Raw genomic sequence first — 10,843 nt, 5'->3', positions numbered from 1 at the left:
CGGAATGAAGAGGCGAAGGGACGGCAGCAGGAGAGGGGGATCTGGAACATATTTCCATTATTTTAGATTATTTCTACACAAAGTAGACAAGTTTTTTTTTCCAAACAAGTGGAAAAATGGTTCAAAATGCATTTCCTACAGTTGATGTATGTGAAGAAAGAGGATCAGCAAACAAACCACACTCATTTGTTTTAATGTTTTGAGTCAAAAAATAATTAATTTAAACACAGTTGTTCTCAAAACCCCATTTACAAAAGTTTGGGAAGTTTTCCTGAAAATAAAATACACAGATGTTTACCAACAATACTCCTTCAATGGACACAGTTTTCGATAATTTGAAGAAATTTTAAAAGATAACGATACACAAACGTAAGCGTTACAGCTGCAACTTACCCCCTCAGCGCATCAATAACCTCGTCAACAGACAGGAATGTTTCTTAAGTCAATTAAAAGTCAACAATACAAAGTGTTGAAAGTAACTTTTTCTTAAGACCAAAACAGCAAGCCACTTACCATAAAATTTAGTCAATGTAAAATGTTAAAGATTTTTACCAGCTTAGCTATAGACCTAATTTTTTTAATGAGGACTAAATAAGTACAGCACTTTAATTTATATTCTCACTAGAAAGTCATTTGGACTAACATGAACGCTACTGTTTTCATTTTAAAAGATAATTTGAGAAATTTGTGTTTTTTTTATTATATGTAACAACAACCTTCCATACAACTACAACCCTCGTCGATGCGTTTACGGATCACATTCCGTGTCGTAAAGACGAAACGCACGGGGGCGATTGAACTACATAATTAAGAATCGGTGGTTGTTCTACAACAAAACAACCAGATTAAAGGGTTTATAAATGCGTTTATTGCGTTTTAGAACAAAGTTATGGCTACATAACACGACATGTGACTGTTTAAATGCTTGATTTGCTTTCAAGCTTTAGCTGTTTTTAGCAATTGAAGCTAACGGTAGCGTCAGAAGAAGTCCTCAAAAGCAACATTTGGCGGCCGTTTCGCAAATATCCATCAACTGAAACGTCTCCGTATGAATTAAAGAGAAAAGAGTTGACAGGTAACCCTCCCAGGTCAAATTAAGGTTCGCGTTTTTACATAGCGGATATATGTAAGCTCCTCCAACGTGCAAAGTTGCACGAACGCACCGCCATCATCTCGGAGCGGGGTGCGCCATGTTTAAAATGGGGCGAACACACTCCAGAATAAAACCTCATAACTCGTTTCGGGCAAAGCCTAATCAAACCCGCACCAGCTTACCGTTTTCATCATAATCTGGGCTCGCCATATTTTGACGAATCGCTTTAAGTTTGAGAAGCAAACGCACTTAGGGTTGTTCTGGGTCGACGTCCGAACGAATCTTCGGCACAAGAGGACGGCGGAAAGGAAAGGCGGCTCGATGATCAGCTCCACAGTGCGCATGCGTAGTAAATACAGAAAGTTTTCTTATTTCCTCCCAGTCTGCTTGGTACTCAAACCTTCTGACATTTTAACAAGCAAAAGTTATGAACAATAATAAATAAACCTACACCGTGACATAATTTAAGAATTTTTCTCAAATATAAAATAATAATCGTCGTTGCAGGGCGAACAAGCATTGGATAGAACAACACTGCCCTCTAGCGGTAAAAGTGAGAAATTGACTTTCACGTGGAATTGCAGAAAAATATTATAGTTTAGGTTATTTTTATGGTGCAACCATGAAAATTACTTTCACATCACATTTATCAACTTTATAGGTTTAATAAATGCTTTTATTGTGTCAAAATAGCTTTAAATACCTTCTGAAATGTGCACATTAACTATAAACATTAATTATATATAAATTTAAATAGTGGTTCAAACTGGCAGCAATAATCTACCTTTGTTTTTGGTTCTTTTAGCTTGCATGAGTAAAATTTGGTGCTAGTAGTGTTTGTCCTAATTTTTCAACAAATTTTGTTTACCAAAATTTATAGTATTAGTCTCGAATGCTTGTTTGTTTCTTTCTATAATCCTTAAAGGCTGACCAATTAATCAGATGTGTTCATTCATTCACAGAGTCGTGATCAAATGCAACATCTTCATTTGAGGCAAACAGGTCTAACTTTTAAAAATGATTGAGCTTGTTAAAAATTAAATGGTTGACCCTTTATCTAAAAACTACAGAATAAGAAGTAAATTGTGATGCATTAAAATGCACTACTCAAAAAAAAAAAAAAAAACTAAAAATCAATCTTAAATATTGAAGAAGTTTGGATTTTGTGATAAAAATATAGAATGCAATGATTAGCAAAACATAATTTATGATTGGAACTTTGCTTTGAAGAGGGTCAGAGATATTTTATTCTTTTTGTGTTGCTTTATAAGCTCAGTTTTTCTCTTTTTCCATAATTCAAATGGAAGTTTCAAAACTCAGAGGAAATTAATCTATAATAATTTTTACTCTTAAATCTTTTTAAAACAGGCTTTTGGAGACTAATACTATACATTTTGGTTAATAAATTTATTTAAAAAAATAGGGCAAACACTAGCACCGTATTTACCAAACTGATTTTACCAAATAAGGCAGACATTTTGCATTAACTTAAAATGGTTCTAAATATGGATTAAAAAGTTAAAATTGATGATAAACGACTTTTACTAAGTTATTTTGGGAAATAATTTTAAGGGTTTATTATTAACAAAAAATAATATGAACCAGTTCTGCTAACAGCTAATAGCAGAACAATTTTTTTTGTTTAGCGGATTAGCACTTTTGCTAAATTTGGAAACCGTTAGCGGAGCTAGCTTCTGCTAAACTAGGTTTCGCCAACTTTAAGTCCGCTAACAATATTCACAAACTTGTTCCTGTCTGTTGTGGGCGTGTCTCGAAGAGTCAGGCATGCTATTAGCTTACTACGTGTATACGTAACGATAACATTTTACAAAAGTGTAAAAGGAAAATATAATTTTTAGAAGCTTTGGGTCAGTCCTCTCAAAGGTGGAGACATTCCTGCCTGACCAAAAATGTTCTTGTGACTGCCCGATCTGTTACGGAAGCACGATCCGTACTGTCAGCTCTTTTGCACGTGCGCTAAAAGGAATATTTCCGGGTTGCACGGATCGCCGTTGAATATGCTAGATTAAAGAAAATGTACTGAAAATAATTACTTTATATTAATAAAATATATTTATGAAACATTAAAATAAGCTTTATTATCATTGCACCGAGATACATCGAGAATATGTCCGTACAGTCGCCCGAAAGATGAGCAGAGTGCACGTAGCTGCTGCTATAAAGCGCGGCCTTCTTATCCTTTTCAGAATAAAACTTATAGATAGAAAAAGGGGCAAAGCCATGAGGAGAGGATAGTGACATTACAAAAAAGATCTCCTCACACATTGTCCTAACAGGACACAATTTAAGACATCAAAAAACTCTGCCAGAAAGCACATTTATGAACATGTTACATACGCATTTACGATGAGGTGGTCCATGAAGCCCTAACAGATCCACTTAACATTGTTCTGATAAGTCTACACGGGGGTTGCGATAGACAAAGCTTTTCCTTAGTTTACACATTTCCCAGGAGAAATTGATAAATTGGCCTGTTTCGAGGCCAACCGGGGAGTCAGATTCAGATAATCCACAGTTGTTGATTTATTCAGGCAGACTATTTTTCTTGTCAGCCTTGAGTCTTACTGGTAATTCCATGGTCTGAAATGACCAGATTAGGGTGCATTCTACTGGTCCATGCTTACGAGCCTCTTCAAAGTAGTTTTCATGCTGACGAGTCCCAAAGCTGCAAGTGGCCTGCGATTCAAATCACTTCCAACTTACGGTTTAGCTCATAAATCAGCTGATGTTGAGTCCTCAAAGCACGAACCAAACCTTCACATAGGCAGCAGCCTGACGAGGACGAGGGCCAAATTAGCTGCAGCCGTCTTCTTTGTACGTTGATAAACCAGGATCCAGACTATTCCAAAAACAGGAAACCTGTTATCATAACTCCAATTATATACAATTTTGGCGTCCTCGGTCGACAGCAGAGGTAGACATATCACCCCCAGAGATATATCCAGCTGCATGCGTGTCGTCCGAACAGATGAGGGTTCTCCAGGACCCTGTTGCTTTGTTGAAAAGATTTTGTCATTTGCGTCGAAAATCCTGTTGGTCAGACCCAAAACAGTAGTTTTCATTTCGGAAGATGTGTAAAAATAAGAGCTGCTCCGATACACAGTCTGAGAGCAAAAAAGCAGAAGGAGAACGGGGAGAGGGAAGGAATGTGTGCGCCTCGTTACAGAGCCAGTGAGGGGAAAAAAAACAAAACAAAACTAATATTAATTTAAATATCTCTTTCTATAAATTGATTAATTTTCCTAGACAATGTTATAATTCCATTTTTGAATAAGAACTGTCTTAATATACTTAGAAAAGTATGTGCTCTATCTCCGCCGATCTTCACATTGCTAATTTATGTCACTCGTATTTCCGTTAAAATAATTGACATATTTCCATCATTGGTTAAAGTGATGTTGCGCAGCTTCACCACAGAGCGGCGCCGTTTCACCATGGAAATAATTCATTCTGTAGCTTGTAGTGCTTTCTCATTCAGCCCAATGTATCGCATGTCATCTTAACCAACGACGCAATGATTTTAACGAAAATACTTAGCAACGTGAAGATTGGCGGAGATAGAGCACATATTTTTCTAAGTAAATGAAGACAGTTCTTATTCATAAACAACAGCGATCCGTGGAAGTATTCTTTTTAGCGCATGTGCAAATGAGCTGACACTATGGATCGTGCTTCCGTAACAGGTCGGGCATTGACAGTGCTCCCATCAGCATTCAGATACGCTCCGACATGTTACTCTTCTTCTGTAATTTTATTGATAACGACATTTAAATTGTGTCCATTACCACCACCGCCTGTTTGGGTGGAGAACTACCTGTTTGACCTAACAGGTGGCCACCATTGGTAACCCCCTGGCGCCGCCACTGACAACAAACAAACAAAAAGACGTTAAGATGTTTCAAACTGTGGTCTTTATTTGCTGTCCACAATAGCATGTCATGGAACGACAGAAACTGTAGCACGAGTGTAACATTCCTCTTTGTTGTTATACTCCACCACGTCTCTGCTTCTTACACCATGAATAATTTATATTTCATATATATATTTTTTACAATATACACGTTATCATCAAAGGAAACGAACAAACAAAAGGAATTGGTGGAGCTCAATTTTATCCCCAGTGTGGATTGGAACGATCCCATGCACGTTTCCACTGCGTCGATGGGAAATAATGTTTCTACCAGGAACAAATACGCAGGATAATAAAAGCTCTGACAAATAAAGGAGAGCATTTCGACAAAGCTGCTGCACAGAGCACGTTCTCAACAACATTAAACAAGAAAAGCCATGCAAACCGACACGCTCTGCGGTTTTGACCCACCTAGAAATGAGCCGCGCTGAAGTCAGTCCTGTTGCTACTGGCAAAACATTAAGACTAACAGAAACAGAGAAAGTCTCCGAGTTTATTGTACTCAGCTGCTGTTGGATCACAAAAAACTTTAACTCGAGCTCACTGGTGAAACGCTTTGATTGAGTGTGAGGCTACACCGGCACTTAAAAGTGCTTGACATCATCAGAAACCTTAGAGACCAAATGGTTTGCATCTTTCAATAGAGCAGGAAAATATGGGAATATGTCATGATTTGTTTGTTGTATTAACACACATAAAAGCTTTTTAAATCATTCAGGGTAAAATAAAGTAAGTACACAGGCGCTGGTCATAAAATTAGAATATCATGGAAAAATTGATTTATTTCAGTAATTCTGTTCAAAAAGTGAAACTTGTATATTATATTCATTCATTACACACAGACTGATATATTTCAAATGTTTATTTCTTTTAATGTTGATGATTATAACTGACAACTCATGAAAACCCCAAATTCAGTATCTCAGAAAATTAGAATTTTGTGAAAAGGTTCAATATTGAAGACATTTGGTGCCACACTCTAATCAGCTAATTAACTCAAAACACTTGCAAAGACCTTTAAATAGTCTCAGTCTATTTCTATAGACTACACAATCATGGGGAAGACTGCTGACTTGACAGTTGTCCAAAAGACGACCATTGACACCTTGCACATGGAGGGCAGGACAAAATAGGTCATTGCTAAAGAGGCTGGCTGTCCACAGAGCTGTGTCCAAGCACATTAATAGAGAGGCGAAGGGAAGGAAAAGATGTTGTAGAAAAAAGTGTACAAGCAATAGGGATAACTACACCCTGGAGAGGATTGTGAAACAAAACCCATTCCAAAATGTGGGGGAGATTCACAAAGAGTGGACTACAGCTGAAGTCACTGCTTCAAGAACCACCACGCACAGACATATGCAAGACATGGGGTTCAGCTGTCGCATTCCTTGTGTCAAGCCACTCTTGAACAAGAGACAGTGTCAGATGTGTCTCGCCTGGGACTGCTGCTGAATGGTCCAAAGTTATGTTCTTTGATGAAAGTAAATTTTGCATTTCCTTTGGAAATCAAGGTCCCAGAGTCTGGAGGAAGAGAGGAGGGGCACAGAACCCATGTTGCTTGAAGTCCAGTGTCAAGTTTCCACAGTCAGTGATGGTTTGGGATGACATGTCATCTGCTGGTGTTGGTCCACTGTGTTTTCTGAGGTCCTAGATCAACGCAGCCATCTACCAAGAAGTTTTAGAGCACTTCCTGCTTCCTGCTGCTGACCAACTTTATGGAGATGTAGATTTCATTTTCCAACAGGACTTATCACCTGCACACAGTGCCAAAGCTACCAGTACCTGGTTAAAGGACCATGGTATCCCTGTTCTTAATTGGCCAGCAAACTCGCCTGACCTTAACCCCATAGAAAATCTATGTGGTATTGTGAAGAGGAAGATGTGATACACCAGACTCAACAATTCAGAAGAGCTGAAGGCCACTATCAGAGCAACCTGGGCTCACAGACTGATCGACTCCATGCCACGCTGCATTACTACAGTAATCCAGGCAAAAGGAGCAACAACTAAGTATTGAGTGCTGTACATGCTCATACTTTTCATGTTCATACTTTTCATGATCATACGTTTCATGATCATACTTTTCAGTTGGCCAACATTTGTAAAAATCATTTTTTATTGGTCATAAATACAGAGTAATATTCTGATTTTCTGAGATACAGATATTGGGGTTTTCATTAGTTGTCAGTTATAATCATCAACATTAAAAGAAATAAACATTTGAAACATATCAGTTTGTGTGTAATGAATGAAAATAATATACAAGTTTCACTTTTTGAATGGAATTACTGAAATAAATCAACTTTTTCATGATATTCTAATGTTATAACCAGCACCTGTACACTATGAGCTGCCACACCTAAAGAATTTTCATTTTTTTGCTATTTTCTGTCACACATTTATCTAAACAACTCTTTCCATTTCCATTTACACATGAGCTCACTTTCTACTACAATCAAATGGAAATATTGCTTCATCTAAAAGTTTTAAAGCACATTTTTTACACATTTTAGTTTTTGTAAAACAAAATAAGCGCTGACATAAAGTAAAATATATTGTGCTATGTATATAAGAAAATAAAACTGTTGTAATATCTATTTTCTGTATCTATTTACAGAACTTAACCATATAATCTCTGATAATTATTTAAAAACCACCTATAGGGCCAAAAAGGTAATTAATTTTAAGTGTGCTACAATATTTTATTTGTTCATTCATTTAATGTAAAGTTTGTTTGATGGAGAAACACTTGAATATTGAGACATTTGCATCGAAAGCCATGTAAAACAGAAGAAAGCATAGTTTTTGGTCTGTTGCTGGATTGATAAAATTGCACATTTTCTCAACTTTTACTTTGTTTACATTCATTAATATTCTTTGATTTCCTCTGAGAGAGTTTGCTCTTTTTTATTTCATTAAAAAAATCTATTTAATTGCAGGAAAATGATCAACTTTCAGAGCAAATGTGCACCCTTTAAATACAACAGTTGATATTCCTGGGCTGGTGCTGGATATTAAGCATCTAATTTGGTATTAGGAGCTTAACTTCATATATTTATTATTTAAAACGTTTAAAAAAAGACACTTATTTTAAATATATTACTGTATTTGCACAAGGAAAATATAGGAATGTATAAATATGACTACAAATATGTAAGTGATAATACGTGTTCTTTAAATATGGGCTTCTGTGGAAAGGATACAAACAGTAAATATCTTATCTGTTGTGGATAACTTTGAACAGCCTTGGTTTGGAGAAATTGGTTTAAATTTTGACTGATTCTGAAGTGGATTAGTGAATTTTAAAAATATCTAAAAGTTTCCAAGTCGTTCATGTAAACATTATTTTATAATCCTAAATATTGCACCCAATTTCACATTTGTACGGCATTTTGTGATGGTGCATTGTTCACATTTATAAAACGGTGCTCTTGTAGCAAAAGCAAACCATTTAGATCTTGACTTTTGAGCCTTTTAAACTAAAGATACCGTATTTTTCAGACTATAAGGCGCACATAAAATCCTTTAATTTTCTCAAAAATCAACATTGTAATCCGGTGCGCCTTATGTATTAATTCTGGTTGTGCTTACTGAGCTCGAACCGATTTTATGTGGTACAACTGAACAATGTTGAGCGTTACTGTGAATGAGTTGAATAAAGTTTGACTTATCGTTTCACTTAATGCGCCTTATAATCTGGTGCGCCTTATAGTCCAAAAACTACGGTACCAGCTGTGCATGACCTTTCCACAGAACACCACTTCAAAAGCTCTGAACCATCCCTTTAATTACTGCACATTTTCAGCACTGAGACACAACACATGATTTCTACCAGGCTTCAAAATAACAATCAGCAATCAGTTTTGAAGAAGCACCAAACTTTGAGAATCAAACACAAACCAGATCCAAATAGTTGGGACCTGAACGGCACCAGCTCCTTGAAGCGATTGACTATATGCACTCGTTTGGCGACTTTTTGTTGCTTCAATACAGAATCTGGAGTTCATATGGAGAAGATGCTGGATGAACTCTGAAGACTCTGCTGTCACCAGCAGACTCATAGAAGAAACGGGCCTTTGAATTTAATTCCAAAGTACCATCATTGTTGATGGATTATTTTTAAAGGAACACAAATGGAGGATGAATTTTGTTTTCGTGTCACAGAACTCAAGTCTTTATTTGCTGTTACGATGACTTGGAAATTTATAATTTTTGATGTCATGATCGACAACCTCAAAGTTTCTGTCTATGCAGACGATGCACTTATATATACAGTATATATATGCAAATTTTAGTTTTTAATCTTTTACTATACTTTATCTGTATAGCTTTTTTCATATTTGTTATTTTGTAGTTTGTGCATTTGTTTAATTTATTTAATGTCATAACAGCAGTCTAATAGGGATTAATAAATTAACTTCTGTAACCTCCTTAAATCATGGTTTTATTGAAAATCTGCACAAACACCTGGGTATTTAGTTTCCTACTAGACATATAAAATATTACCGTAATTTTCAGACTATAAGGCACACTTAAAATCCTTTAATCGTCTAAAACATTGACAGTGAGCATCCAGTGCACCTTCTGTATTAATTCTGATTGTGCTTACTGACCTCGAACTGACTTCATGTGGTGCACGGCGCTCAAAAACCTGTCAAAATGAACTTATTTCGCTTTATGCACCTTATAATCCGGTGCGCCTCATAGTCCGAAAAATACAGAACAAGATTAAAATAGTTACTTAGGAAGACAAAACAAGAATGGATGTGCAGTTTTGTTGAAGAGTTCATAGGAAGTGTTGAACACTTTTAGAAGGATGTGATAAGACTCAGGCCTTTTCCAAACGGACATCCCAGATTTCCCAAAAGGATATTTATATTTGTCATTTAAAAAAATATCCTGAATGTGCCATTGTTTCTAGAAATATCATTCGTACGGAAACACCAAAATCTCATATATGTACTGTATATAAACAGGAAACAAGGCAAGTAACATTTGCTTAAAGCTTTAACGCTGTGTATGAATCGTGAATACAACCGAAAAAAAAGAACGTCCTCAGGTTTGGTTAGACATAGGGCTGTGACTTCATCGTTTTGGAAAGTTTGTGTTTTGGCTGTCCACACTGGATGGCTGTTGAAGATTTTTTTCACACTGAAACCTGTTTTCCAAATAACAGCATTTGGGAACTTCTAAAACTCTATTTCTGTGCAGTCGCAAAGAAGAAGCAAAAAAAAAATCTTTGCATTTTCCCCCCAAAAATCCTTGGCTTGTGGATGTCACCTCAAGAAACCAGAACAACTTTAGGTTTTTTTTTAAGCTGAACTTGGAGGTTTTTCCATCTCAGATCAATTAGCACTCAAACTTGGGGACATTTAAAATAAAGGTAATAAATTATTTGAGTGCTGGAGCTCACGTGTAACGATTTGTCTGCTCTTTTACACATTCATTTATTCCTGTGAATCAACTTTTTTCTTTTTTTTTTTTTGGCTTCAGCTAAAAGTTTAATTTGCTATGGAAAATGTATATAATTTTAAATGGACAAACATTTGAATAGTTTTTTTTTCTTTCTGCAAAATAAAAAAGAACCCTCCCACAATATCCTTTACTGGAACACACTTTAAACTCGGGATGTGCAGGAAAACTCTGCAAACTGTTAGACGTGTAGTGAACCAGATAACCTCAAATCTACCAGATGGACAGAGACTGTTATTTTCATTGATCTGAATAAGTCTGAACCATCTGATGAACTTTCTTTCTTGAATTAATCAAGCAGAAAAGACAATTCTTTATAATCATTACTGTCTTACAAATGTTTTGAT

This window comes from Nematolebias whitei, chromosome 22 (assembly GCF_014905685.2).
Source record: "Nematolebias whitei isolate Nwh7 chromosome 22, NemWhi1, whole genome shotgun sequence".
Taxonomy (NCBI): domain Eukaryota; kingdom Metazoa; phylum Chordata; class Actinopteri; order Cyprinodontiformes; family Rivulidae; genus Nematolebias; species Nematolebias whitei.
Note: the sequence above shows the minus strand (reverse complement) of the source record.